General features: G+C 38.4%; 1 protein-coding gene across 17 annotated transcripts in view; it reads left to right on the top strand.

Moving 5' to 3' along the window:
* Positions 1-13,339, top strand: part of PTPRK (protein tyrosine phosphatase receptor type K) — a 412,420-nt gene that overhangs the window by 279,476 nt on the left and 119,605 nt on the right. The gene's annotated exons all lie outside the window — the stretch shown is intronic.

Below are 13,339 nucleotides of genomic sequence, written 5' to 3'. Positions count from 1 at the left end.
TTGACGCAGTTCTTTGTTCGGATTGAAAATTGAGTTTTTTATGTATGTACACCAGAATATATAATAGTCTTCTTATGAACTAAGCTCTGATTCAACTTTCAGATTTTTATGGTGGGAAGAAGTCTGGTGCATTGACAAGTAACAATATGTGCTACCTGATAACTATATAAGAAGAATACTGACGTTTCTTTGATTGCTGTGGGCTATCCTGTTATCTTGTATTTAAAAAAATGCCTTTTTATTTCATTTTGCAGCTAAGTCGTGTATAAAATGTGAATATAAACACCAATTTTGAAGAAATCGATTGTTTCAAAATGAGTGAGAATAACTGATTTATCTTGGTGACAGCTCTGAAGATAAATGCTGTGCAGAAGTCACATGAGTGCTTAGTAATACAGTTGGTTGGCTAATGGACCTTTGATAAAAACAGGCTGGATGACTGCCTCTTTTTCCTGTTCAATTTTTTTTCTTAATTTTTTTTTCTTTAGAATTGGGAAAATTTATTTTTGTCAACTTACCTCCTTTTTAGGATTTCCTTCCTGCTTCTGGTGACTCCTTGTTAATGTAACAGTTGAAGAAAAAATCTGCTTAGTTTCTACTTTATATTCCCCTTAAAATATTATATTGCATATCATATTTTACTCAGAACTCTAAGACACATTCTTGTAAATGTAATATTTATGTACTCTTTGAGATTTTTGTATTCATAACTCCGGCTGCATTTTGTGCTTTGTTTTCCTTGCATGGGTAAGAGTCGAGATGGATTCGTTCACCCTAGATGATATTTATTCCTTTTACTTCATTACACATAATCCACCTGTGCTAGATCTTGAGGTCTGTGTACACTTTATACTCTACTAGAGAGCTTATCAGCTTCTCTGCAGGCAGATCTATTTGAATTTTAAAAGTGAAAATGAATGAATTTGTGCTGCTTTTTGAGTTTGTGTACAGAGCTACTCCTGCACCTTCCTGTTGGTGTGATAACTGGAGGATGGAGATCAAGCTTGTGGGTTGCTGGTGATTGCAGCTGAAGGGTTTATGATTTCATTCTGATCAGCAGCTTCCTCTACTATTATTTTCTCTGTCCTCCCCCATCTCTTCCCCCTTATGAGAAAGTCTGAGATTCATTGGATAGGAGAAAAACCTCAGGAAGTACAAGAGAAATTGGTTCTTTTACTTTTAGACAGAGTCAAAGTCTAGGCCAAATTGTATGAGGTACAAATACTGTTCATGTAAATCATTTGCTTTATTATCCTCACACTCAGCTTCCAAGTCAAGCAGCTGTTTAAGAAGCTGCCAAACATCACTGGAATTTCTTAGGGCCAGCCTAAATTTCAGTATCTTCTTTATGACGCACGCCTAAGGTCATATATGCATTTGAAAATCAAGTCAATTCAACTTCTAATGCATTTAATCTGTAACTTTATCAGTGTACAATAGTCCACTCAAGCTAATCAACAATAAAGCATTTTAGGGATGGTATTTATCCTAGAATTTAAAGCACATAGCAGAGAAGTACCTCTGCTGACGAAATTAACTGCTTAAAGAAAGGAACAATTCATCGAAACTATATTCAGTTTCTTAATATAATGATTTTCTCTACCAAAAGTAATTGCATGTAAGGTATATTGACATGTAAGGTATACTGTAAAATATAACTTAATTGGACACGTAAGGCATTTGCTCAGTTCTGAGAAAATGCTACTAACGTACCTGATCTTTCACTGTGTAAATGAGGCTACATAGCAATGGAAGGCAGGTGCTTGTTCTTGAGTTCTTTTTTTTTTTATTTAAAAAGAAAAAAAAAAGGGGGGGATTTCTAACCTGCTACCTAGCTGTCCAGAATTTACGTTTGTATCCTTGATGGATCGGATTACTGGTACTTCCTTCTGCACCTGGGCTTCTGTTCATGGGCTTCCTCGTGCTTATAAAGGGAATTTCCAATGCAGTCTTTAAGCAAGAGAGAAATAAGTCTACTGCAAAACATTTTTAGGTACTCTTTGGTATCTCTAATAACTGAGCTGCAAGCATTATCTTCAGTGCCTGATTTGCTTTGACACCAGTTGAGTGACTACGAAGTCAAAGAGTGCCCATCTCCTTTGTGTTAGGCTCCTCCATGGGTGTTGAAGGAGCAATTTGCAAAGTCTTGCTCCTGCTGTGGAATTGAGGCTGCCTTTCTTCCTGCAGAAGTTTTAAGCAGCATAAAGGAGGAGCATGGTATTGAAGCAGAAAATTTTCTTTAGTCTCTTATTCTGATTCTTGACTTTTTTGATCAAGGAAGACACATTTTAAAGTGCTGGGCAGACAGAGCCAGGGGGAAGATGGAACAGGAGAATGCAGCGTACATACTTAGCATCCAGTACTTTTCTTAGCAAATTGCAATTTCTTGATGAGTTACACAGGAAGAGAGATAATTTATTTTTTGTTTAACGAGAAATGGTTTATCTTAAAAAATCCTCTCCAGCATATTTTGATATTGTAAAATTTATAGCTTTCTATTTCCAGTTTAGTCAAATAGTGTATCCATTATTTTGAAATATATTTTTATTTTCACATTCTTCGTATTTATTCTTGAACACATCTAAGGCTTTATTAAATACAAATCTGAGTGTGACCTAAGCTGTTTATCATGAAGGATAACTTAATCAGTTATTATTGGAATTAATGGAATTAATACAAGTGTTTCCTTAACTGGCCTCATGCTAGTCTTGCAGGAGAGGTGGAAGAGAAGAAAGTTCTTGAAAATTGTCATCAGTTCTTTCTTAAATAGGCATACTGCTTATGTTGCTTCACCCCAGACACCTCAGATTGGGATCCTCCTTCTGTGGAAATAGGTCACTCTTTTTTTAATCGGAATTTCATATTTTCGTTCTTTTTTTATCCTGATGCTCAACCAATTTCTCCTTGAGTGATTTAACTTGCTTTACAGTCATGGGTACGCTTTCATATGATGGCCAATGATATCCTCTTTTTTTGATTTTTTTTTTTTTTGGTCATGTCAAGATCAAAGCAGGCAGTAATAACAAAATGTCAACTCATTTGATAAGGCTCCCTTAAACTTTGCTTCGTGAAAGTTTATGTGTGTGTATATAAGCATAATTAGTGTAATGTAATTTTTTTTTATGGTAGAAACACCAGTTTCTTTTGTTAATGCGTTTAGAGATGGTGGGGGGGAAGGCTTGGTTCGTTGGTTGGTTTGCATGTTTGGGTCCCTACCATTCTATTTGAGCTGCAAGAAGTAGTTACCTTGTTCTGGCTTCTGGTTTTACATTCCAGGAAATAAAATGTGTTGCAAAACTGAGGTATAGAAATGGCTTGGATTATATTCATGTTAACGCCTAGAAGGCAGCTCTGCGTAGCATAAGTTTTGTCTTAAGTGGCTAACTATTTGAAGAAGTCTTGAATAAATGAAGAAAAGTCATTAGCTTATTGGTGCACTCGTACTGGGTTAAGTGATAGGATACCTTCCCTTTTGTACAGCGTAATTTTGTTGAGGAGAGAAATTGCAGGGTACGTTTTGCCACGTTGTGTTTTTATGTTAGCTGATTGTAATTATTGTTCCTGGGGTTAGTGAGGTTAATTTTTATGTGAAGGAGATGTGTAATCTTCCTAGCTATATAATGCAGAACATGTTCAGCTGTCACTGATGTATTTAAGTTTCATTAGAGTCAATTGTTTATACTGTTTGGAGAGAACAGTAACATGCTTGAAAGGAAAGCAGAGGGGTTAGACAGCGTGCTTATAGCTGTGCACTCCAGTTTCACGAAATGTTTTAAAAAGAAACACTCTGCAAAGTTATCCACAGTCCTGATATGCTTTGATTGGTATTTTCCTTTGCCTCCTAGTTTCATTTTGGCTGCCAGCTACCAGTTGTTTCCCGTGACCTTGGTTTTTAGAAGGAAGATGCATTAGTTCTTAGGCATTTCCAGTGTTGGTAGCTTTTCATGCTGTTAGTTTCTGAGCCCTGTGACGACATATCTTCTGATAGTGAATCTACAGAATTTGAAGAATAAACTCTGTGGCTATTAGTAAAACAGATTAGGTGTGACACAGGCTGCAGGTAAGATGTCTCTGAGTTTTTCTTCTAGACAGAACCTCTGAAGTACTGGTGGCCTTCAAGTAAAATACTGAGCAGCCTTTCTGAGAATGCCAAGCTTGGTTCTCAGAGTGAATGTAAAAACAGTAAAGCTAGTTGGATTAGCTAAGGTTAATGTCAGTTGTTAGTAGATACATATCATTTGCGCAGCCGCAGCATTCGCGAATCCTGATGGTAGGTTGTCTACCCTGCTAGCTGCTGTACAAGCATGTGTGCTTTGAAAGTGAAAAGAAGGATGAGTCTGGTTTCTGCTCCTCCCAGTACACCTACATTTATCCCCTGAACATGCAAACATACAGTTTAACTGAGGAAAGCGAGTGTCCTTAGATGGTGGGTAAAAGGGACTCATTTTAGAATTACTTGGCAGCTACTAAGGGCTGTTCTGGTGGAGCTGCTAACATGAATAACTGAAAATGTAGTGAACTTCAATGGCATTAGCTTTTTTGAAAACCTATTTATCTGTCTTCTAGCCTAGAATCTAATTATCTAGATTTTGGTGTTGACCTTGTGATGAGTCAGTTTTATATTGGAGAAATTCCTCCTGACCAGTAAGTAGTAAGAAAGTTGTTTAAAAAGAAAGAAAAAAGGAAAAAACACTGATTCTCTTTTTCTGTAGGTCACATTTTCATTAAAAAGGATCGTGTTAGTATCATTATGTAAAAAGACCTTTGAAAGCAGCGTTTCACATGCTCAAAGCGTAGTAGAGCTATATAGTTTATTGATGTTTTCTATCAACAGGGAAAGTTGCACAGGCACTTCAAATGTCGCATGTTACATTTGTCTCTTAAATAGTAGTTAAGGGGAGGAAGGTTACATCTTACCTTTTTTCTCATGGACCTTTGTAGAATTTCACGTTTTCTTAGCTCATTGATATTTTAAAAATGAAGTAGTTTGTTAGCTGACCTGTGGAACTATAAGATGTAAAACTAAATGGTCCTTTCAAAAATCTGCCTTTTTTTCTCAGGAACATTGAGATAAGGAAGCAGAAACTCAGTTGTTCTGGGCAGAATAATTGCAAATGTTATTTTATCAATCTGTCGACACTAATTCATTATACTTGCACTGTAAATATCAGCAAAGAGCTTTTCAGTTACTTCTCTCTGCACTTTTGTGTCAGCTCTGCATCCGGTTATAGACCTGTTTCTTTTTTTATTAGCCATGCAATGACATTGAAAATAAATCTGTTAAAACTCAGAGCAGTCTGGTGTCAAACATTAACTTTAAAGAAAACCACTTGTATTCTGTTTAATCTGCAAGTGAACTTAAATGTTAGCCAGCATTCCCCCATCCTTCCTTACCCCTGTCTAAATCGTGCAGTCACGATTTATTTTTTCTCGGTTTTCAATTTCTATGGGGAAAACAGAGCACTATACATTTGCAAAGTACTAATTTTTAAGATTGTATAATTTTGAAACATCTAAAACATGGTGCTTTAACATTGCACAATTTCTTTTTTTTTAATTACTTTATCTTCAATTACCATAGTAAATTATAATGAAATGCTTTATCATTTTTGAGAAAAGTCCTATTTTGAGCTTTAAAGAAAGAATGCATATGCATAAATAAGCCGAATTTGTTTAAACGTTTTGTGTACGTACTATTCTGCAGCATGATATTTTACTTTGAGGAAAAGATCACAGTGAAAAAGAACAGCTAATAACACCATTTACAACTTCTGAATCCAATTATGAAACTTCACGAGTTACCTCTAATTTAATGTAGTTAAGCCAAGGTAGAGATATATTCTTTGTGTTTAAATGGTTAGCTATACTTTGTTCGTAAGATAAGAGGAAGGCAGTTTCTCCCTCTTTACTAACTCAGTTGCTTACATGCCTGTTGCTTATGTATACACTATATATTTTGTGATCACAAAATTCTGCTGTGGCACCTAAGGGATGACATTGTACTTCCTGATAGATTCCTCCTTTTTTAAGATAACTGCAAGCTCTTCAGCTCTAATTTCAATGAGATAGGAGTGCTGTTATCTATTACCAAGGTCATGTTGAGAGAAGCTTTCAGGAGGAAAACAGCTAATTTCAACACTGATACCTAGTTAATTAATGATATGCCTCCAAATGACTCTGCCTCGTGTACATACATGGCAGAATGCATTCATAATCTACCAGAGTTTCCTACTGATCTCTGTTCAGTCAGGTTTCCCTTAAAGCCCCCACTGTTAGTAGTTCATTTTTAGTTACCAAGGAAAGGAGTTATTCCTGTCTGGCACATCTCAGATTTGGAAAATAGCCATAATTGCAAACAGTCACTTGTCTTCCAATGCTTGAAAGAATGCCAGAGTTAGAACTGCTTTTAATTATACAAAGGCTGCTGTGATTACTTGATCTTTTGCATAGCATATCCATTGTGGATTTCTATTTCTATGTAGCATGAATTTTCTCCAAAGAGAAGGTCTTGCTAACCACTATATTTTGTAATTTGTCCATGCAGAACAGCATTTTATCCTTACATATGAGTGAAAATTTAACAGTAGATGGATGACATAAAAGTTTCTATTATTGTAAGACTTACTCTTGCAGAATATGCTACAGACTTTCCTAGGAAATTCAGATAAACTAATGCTACATTTGTCCAACGAGAAGAGTATATTTTACAATGTGTTATTTCTGCTATCTCATTGGCTTTGGGTCTAGACCACCCCAAAGTTGAGGTAAGAAAGATTCTCCTGTAATCCATTTCAGTAAAAAGTACTAATGAATTTCTGTATGTGGGTTTGAAGGAAGTTGAAACTGAAAATTTTGTGCAACATCTATTCTTAAAATACTGCCTCTAATCCAGTCCAATGAACAGCTGTGATTTATGAATCTGTGCAGTTATGTAAGAGAACAAAGGTTAATAAAAGCCTTGCTATTTCTTAGAGCTCTATGAAGAACCATTCCTGTCCTGACCTGGATAGAGCTTTGACTTCGGCATATATTTAAAAAGCAAACCTTGGATGTGTGTTCTCACAGTTCTGAATTTCCTCCTTTTGCTTGCTTTGCGCGGTTTATTCTAATGCCGAGTAGAAGGTAACTTTTGGGATAATGCACTCTACTTTTTCTGAGATGATATTGGAAACTATCTTTCCACTGGTCAAATTGCACCTATAATGGCAGTCCTTCTGGGCTATGCTACATGAGCTAAAAATGGATCCTTTCTGGTTTACCTGTGTGGTAAAAAATGGACAAAAAAAATTCCTATCCTCAAATATACTCGAGGAACTTCTTATTTAAAGGTAACTATTTCTTGACTTATTTTGATATTGTAGTTATCCATCTATGTCTAAGGGTAGTCTGTGTTATAAGCATGTGAACAGAGACAAAATTTAAAGTATGAAGTAAAATTCTCAGTTAAACATTGTGTTTCTGGTCAGAGTTGGAGTTATTGTCCGTTTAATGTGGATAATATCCACGTGCAGATGCATCTTTTGTTAAAATGCAATGCCAGGAGTTGCAGCACAGAGAAGGCAGAGAATAAAGAAAATGGGATGGAAGAATGACATTCCCTGAAATTAATGCAACATGCTCTGTTATTGCAAAGATAACCAAAGCTTTTGACTTAGGTATCAGTTTGATACCAATAGGTGTGTACCAATAGGTCTCAATAGATTTGAGACCAATAAGTCTTACTGATTAAAAACTACGCTGTACTGAAAAAGACATACAGTGTTGGAATCCTAACTGAAATGTTACAACCTCTTGCAATGCAGTAGATGTTAAGCTGTAAATTCAGGACTGGCAAGACAAACGTCTGGATGTGACATTATGTGATGACACTCAGAAAACCCTTAAACATGAAAAGATATGGAGAAATGCTTCATTGATTTCCTTGGACTGCATTTTTTTTTTCTTTCAGAGTATGAACATGATCAATGTACTCAACTAACTTGTCTTGTATCAGGAAACATAAAGACCAAAGGGAAGATACATGTCGGGGAAGGAAGTTTAAGAAATCCCAATAAAATATACAGATTTTTCCTGGCACTCTTGTCTTTTACTAAAGATCATGAAATTTAATTTAGGATCATGCTTGGTTGCATAATCTTACGAGCTTGAGAAATCTGGTTCTTGACTGAACTTTAAAAAACTCTATAAGTGGATTTTTTTTTTTTTAAATAAAACTAATATAGAGTAAAAGTAGGCAGGAATTACTATATGAGATTGTCTGTGTTTACCAAATTGCCTATCACTTTCCATTATTTACAGGAACGTTTTTTTGCCTTGTTTTCAGTTGCATGTAACGTTCAGTTGGAATTTTCTATGCAGCCAAAAGAATTGAGAGCTTTCTGACAAGAATGTTAAAGAATATATGTTTTGTCTGCATTAAAAATATAGAAATAATATGATGCCCCTGAGCTTTCAAGCAGGGACTTGACTCTTTTTAAGGAGTTTGTCAGGGGAGTGGCTTTTTCTGTTCCATTGAGAATCTCGTCCGAGTTAAGAGCCTTGGAAATATCACTTCTCAGTAGAGAGGTCACTCAGTAGAGACTCAGTAAAAAATCAAAATCTAATTTCCTGCATGTTCTGTTTACATTAGGCAAGTTGTTGGTCAGTACTGTGAGGGGCTGAACAAACCTCTATTGCTGTAGTTCTGGACTGCTAAAAGCAGTTTCCGTCTAGATACTGGAGCAAAGTCAGACATGCCTGCATCCTCCTGTGTTCTTCGAAGTCTGGTAGTCTCCTGGCATCATGGGAAGGGAGTGGAAAGAGGAGCAAGGGCTGAACTTGGAAAATGGGGGAAAAACTGTGCCAGAAAGCGTCTATGAAGGAGAAGCAAGACTGACAATAGTGGTGAGAGAGCATATGTTGAACAGATTCTGGAAGGCAGCGACACAGAGGAGCCAACAGTAGGGGCTGGAGATAGCGGGGCAAGAGGTAAGGGGAGTGGGATCTGCCAGGAGGGGAAAGAGGGAGTTGGTTAGAGAGCTGGGGCATAAATAGCAAATGTGGAGCTAGAGAAAGGAATCTGGAGGCATGACTAGGGCCACAAAGATGATTAAGAGGTTGGAGCATCTCTCAGATTAGGAGAGGCTGAGAGAGCTGGGACTGTTTAGCCTGGAGAAAAGAAGGCTCGGGGGGGTGTTACCAGTGTGCACCTGACGGAGGGGAGTAAACACGGAGACAAACTCTGCTCACTGGTGTACAGTGACAAGAGGCAATGGCCAGAAAGTGAAACACAGGAAATTCCTTTTAAACATAAGAAAAAAACCTTTTTTACTGTGAAACACTGGGTCAAACACTGGCACAGGTTTCCCAGGGAGGTAGATCTCCATACCTCCCAGGTCTCCAACTGTGAAGATATTCGAACTCTGACTCAAGACGGTCCTGAGCAACCTCCTGTAGTTGACCCTGCTTTGGGCAGAGGGGTCAGGCTAGACAACCTCCAGAGGTCCCTTCCAACCTCAGCCACTTGGTAATTCTGTGACTAGGGCAGACTGAAAAGCAAGTGCTGTGAGGAGAAGGCTGGAGTCGAAACAGAAGAGGCTATGTGGGAGAACTAATACTGGCAAGAGGAGCGAAGAGGAGCGAAGTCAGAGAAAAAGTTAGATTCGGGTGATGGACAGCCTAGAGAATAGATAGGAAAGGATCAGCTTTAGGGAAACTGACAAGTGAGCCTGATATGTAGTCCAGGGTTACTGTGTGCCACCATTCTTAAAATGCTAACAAGAAATTACAAAACTCCTGACAACAAAATGTCTTGTCCCACTGAAGTGACGGTCCATGTAATCGTCACTGGGTCTTCATTCCCTGCCTGTTTCCCCATTAGCTCAAAGCTGCAGTTGTCTCTGCTGAGGAACTGAAAGCTCAAAAGCTATTGAGGATTCTGGTGGATAGCTGCATAATGGCACAAATTGTTCTATGAAGAAAAAAAGTTGTATTGCAGGTGTGAAAGTCAAGCCTTCATTAGTTAGAAAATGCCAGGTTTTGATTGCCGGTGCAATCTCTTATTTGTTCCTCTTCAGGGTATGCACTGGGATAATGTGCAGTTGTCTCATTAGGAACAATCTTAAGCTCATTCAGTGAAGAGGATGATTGTGCTCTGGGGTGTCTAGTAAAGGAATCAATTATTTAATGAAGGGGTCTCTTGGCAGTAGGACCCTGACTAGATTTATAGAAAGTTGACGCTCACTGGCAAATGAGGCAGAAGATTTCAGGAAGAGAAAGAGTAGCTTTTTGATATGAGAACTTGAAGGCTGCTCTCAAAAACCTGGATTCTCAGGAAGTTTCTATGTGATACTAGGTAAGTCTTACTTAAACCAAGTATTTCAGAAGTGATCATTAATAGTGTCATGCGGGCCCCTGCATTGGGATCCTGAGCAGTGACCTCGAGAAGTGCTGGTTTTTCTCAGCTGCAGCTACAGTCGACGGGAACTTTACCCTCAACGTAAGGAAAGCTGCAAATGTTTAGCAGCAGTAGCACTGTTGTATATGTGATGGCCAGTCACATATTGAGGTTGATTTATAAGAAAAAATGATGTAATTTATTAGACCCAGTAGCATACCTGGAAGAAACTAGCAAACCGTTGGGTGTACAAGCCCTTCCTCAGAACGGAGGGCTCTTATCTTTGCAAAAGATATCTTTGCAAAAGCACTTAGCTTGTATGCAGCTAATGAGGCTTGTTGAGAATGAGGCTAAAATACCTGCTCATTCACTTAGTGCTGCTCATCCTGTGAGTTGAGTGAAGGAGGCATATTCGAGGGAAAAAATAGGTTCTTGACTTAAAAATTGAATATAGTTGCTCTAACTTGTTTTCTGTACGTGTAATACATTATTGATATGTTTAGTTATGCACCAGCATGACATGCAAATAGGAAAATAATTCATAGTTATCTGTTTTGGCATATGGAAGGAAATAACAGGAGCTAAGAAGTTTAGCATCAAATTTATCTATTAAATACCAAGATGCCTAAGTGAATGAAGTTCATTTCTAAGCTGGATAACTTTCCTGAATTCATTTTCAGTCTTACTGTCTTTAACAATATGAAAAATTCCTGTGGTGATTGGTAATGAAAGCGTGTATGCTTTTAGCTGAGCTAGTTTTACATACTGTAAGTCTGTTTAAAGGGATTTTTTGTCTCTATTCATGCCAGACTGAGTTTTGCCAATTTCTTCACTTAATCTCTAGTTTCAGGCTAGTTTTCTTCTTTCTCCTTTTGAATCAGTGTTCAGTCAGTTACCTTTTTCTTTTTCTCAGCTGCCTCTGAGCATTCGGTTCTTGGCAGAGTGCCCATCAGTGCTTGTTCTCACCAAATTCGATTCATATGGTTTTAAAGTGACACTTACTTGAGAAAAAGAGAAACCTATTATCAAAATAAATGGTATGAAGCATAGCTAGAATGTTAGAAGTTGAGCTCATATTTCTTGATGATATTTTTTTGATACGTACATTTAGGCACCCCTTTAAGGTATTGTTAATTATTTGGTGACTCCCTTATAAATTGCAATGCTTGATTAAATCTGTAGTTAATCCAAATAAAATGTACTTAATTTTCTTCTAACTTGTATGGAGGCATTATTTGCACATGTCAAGAAGGTCTTGGAGGCGTCTGATGTTTCTGTGGTGTGTAAAGGCAGGTATCATCAGCATGCTTAGATGAGGTGATCAACCTTCGCATGAGTACAGTAAGCTTTTACCTAACCATTAAGTCCATTGCATTAACCTGTTAGGGGCCTGAGCATGCTTTTCCACCGCCAGGGCTTGGCCACAGGGACTTGGGGCCAGCTCCAAGCCCATGCATCCAATGGCAGCTCCTTCCCGTAGGGGGCCCTGAGGAGAGGCTCCCAGACGGCTGCAGGGAGGCTGTGGCCCACAGTCCCCACTGACCCTGACCTGACCACCCGTGCCATCCCCGTCCCCATAGCGGTGCCCGATGCCTGGGGCTGGGGCTGCCAGCCCCTGCCCTGCCGCCACTGGTAGCCGCTGGCTTGTGCGGAGCCCTGGCATGACCACTGGCAGCTTTTTGTTGACTTTTCAAAGGGAGCCATCCCTCATCCTGCCTTCTGTACTCCCTTTTCTTCCAAGGAGGATGGATGCATATTTCAAGTGATCTTACAAGGACAACTAATGTTTCTAGCTCTGCTCTTTCAGGAAGCACTGCAGTACGTGGGCTCCAGCTTGTGCATTCCCTTTCTCCCTGGAAACTGTGATGGGGCATTGCAACTGCTTCCCAGGAGGAGTGGGGAAGCTTAAGAAACACAGGATCTCTACTAGAAATGAAGGCGACATCATATGCCTGTTTACCTTGTGATTCCAAGAGGAATCTTGCAGTCCAAATCTAAACTAGATTCTGCTTTTTGTAGCCATTTCTGGGAATTATGGGCAATATAATAATTTCACTACAGTTTGTATCCAGAAGATTCAATAGATATTAATTATCAATCAAGGAAAATACAGAGTAGCTGCAAATTAGAGTAAGTGGGCATATTTGAATCTACTTCATTGGGTTTTTGAGTTGAATTGCTGGGAAAAAAATACTTTTATGTTGCATCTCAGCTTGTATCCAGTATAGGGATGCTGCTGGTTCTCTTTAAGATGAATTTGCATTTGTCATTAAAAATACTAACATTTCCCTGATACCTGGAGCTGTGGTCCTGCAGGGCAGAGATTAACATTAGTTGTACCTGTCCCATGTTTCCTGGGCTTTTAGGGCCAACCGGGTTGTATTCCATATGCCTGTGCAGCTGCTGTCCCTCACCACACCGGGTTAGAAACACTCTTCCAGCTATTTGAACTTGATCGCCAGCAGAGTTCAACTGTGAATTCCAGATTAATGTCCAAGCAACTGAGGAAATTTTGGGGCAATTTTGAGAAAGGTCAGCAGTTTCAAGCAGTGTGGAATACAGCCAGCTGTGAAGATGGAGGAGATAAAGATGGGACTGACTTTCTTGTAGCATCTTATAAATTGATTTCTGCGACATGACAGCTATCCTCACACTTGCATGAATCTTTTATGCATATTTCCTTGCCTACTGTTTGTTTTAATGATGTATTTATACAAGGATTTTTTTAAAGTTAAATTTCCCTTCAATTATAGTTCAGGTTTCTTTCTCCAAGATAGAAAGAAGTAATAGTATGTCCATATTTAATTTCAGTGAACGCAAATATTACTAGTTAAAATAATAATTTAAATGTTCAAATGATGAGAACCTGCTTTAGATTTGAATACTACATTTTGCCTGGGGGAAGCTTTTCCTGCGGTGCTGGGTTAGCAGCAGTGCTTTGGTTTGCATTGTAATGGCTACTTA

This window comes from Struthio camelus, chromosome 3 (genome assembly GCF_040807025.1).
Source record: "Struthio camelus isolate bStrCam1 chromosome 3, bStrCam1.hap1, whole genome shotgun sequence".
NCBI classification, from domain to species: Eukaryota; Metazoa; Chordata; class Aves; order Struthioniformes; family Struthionidae; genus Struthio; species Struthio camelus.
The sequence above is the reverse complement of the archived record's forward strand: the minus strand, read 5'-3'. Positions and strand labels throughout refer to the sequence as shown.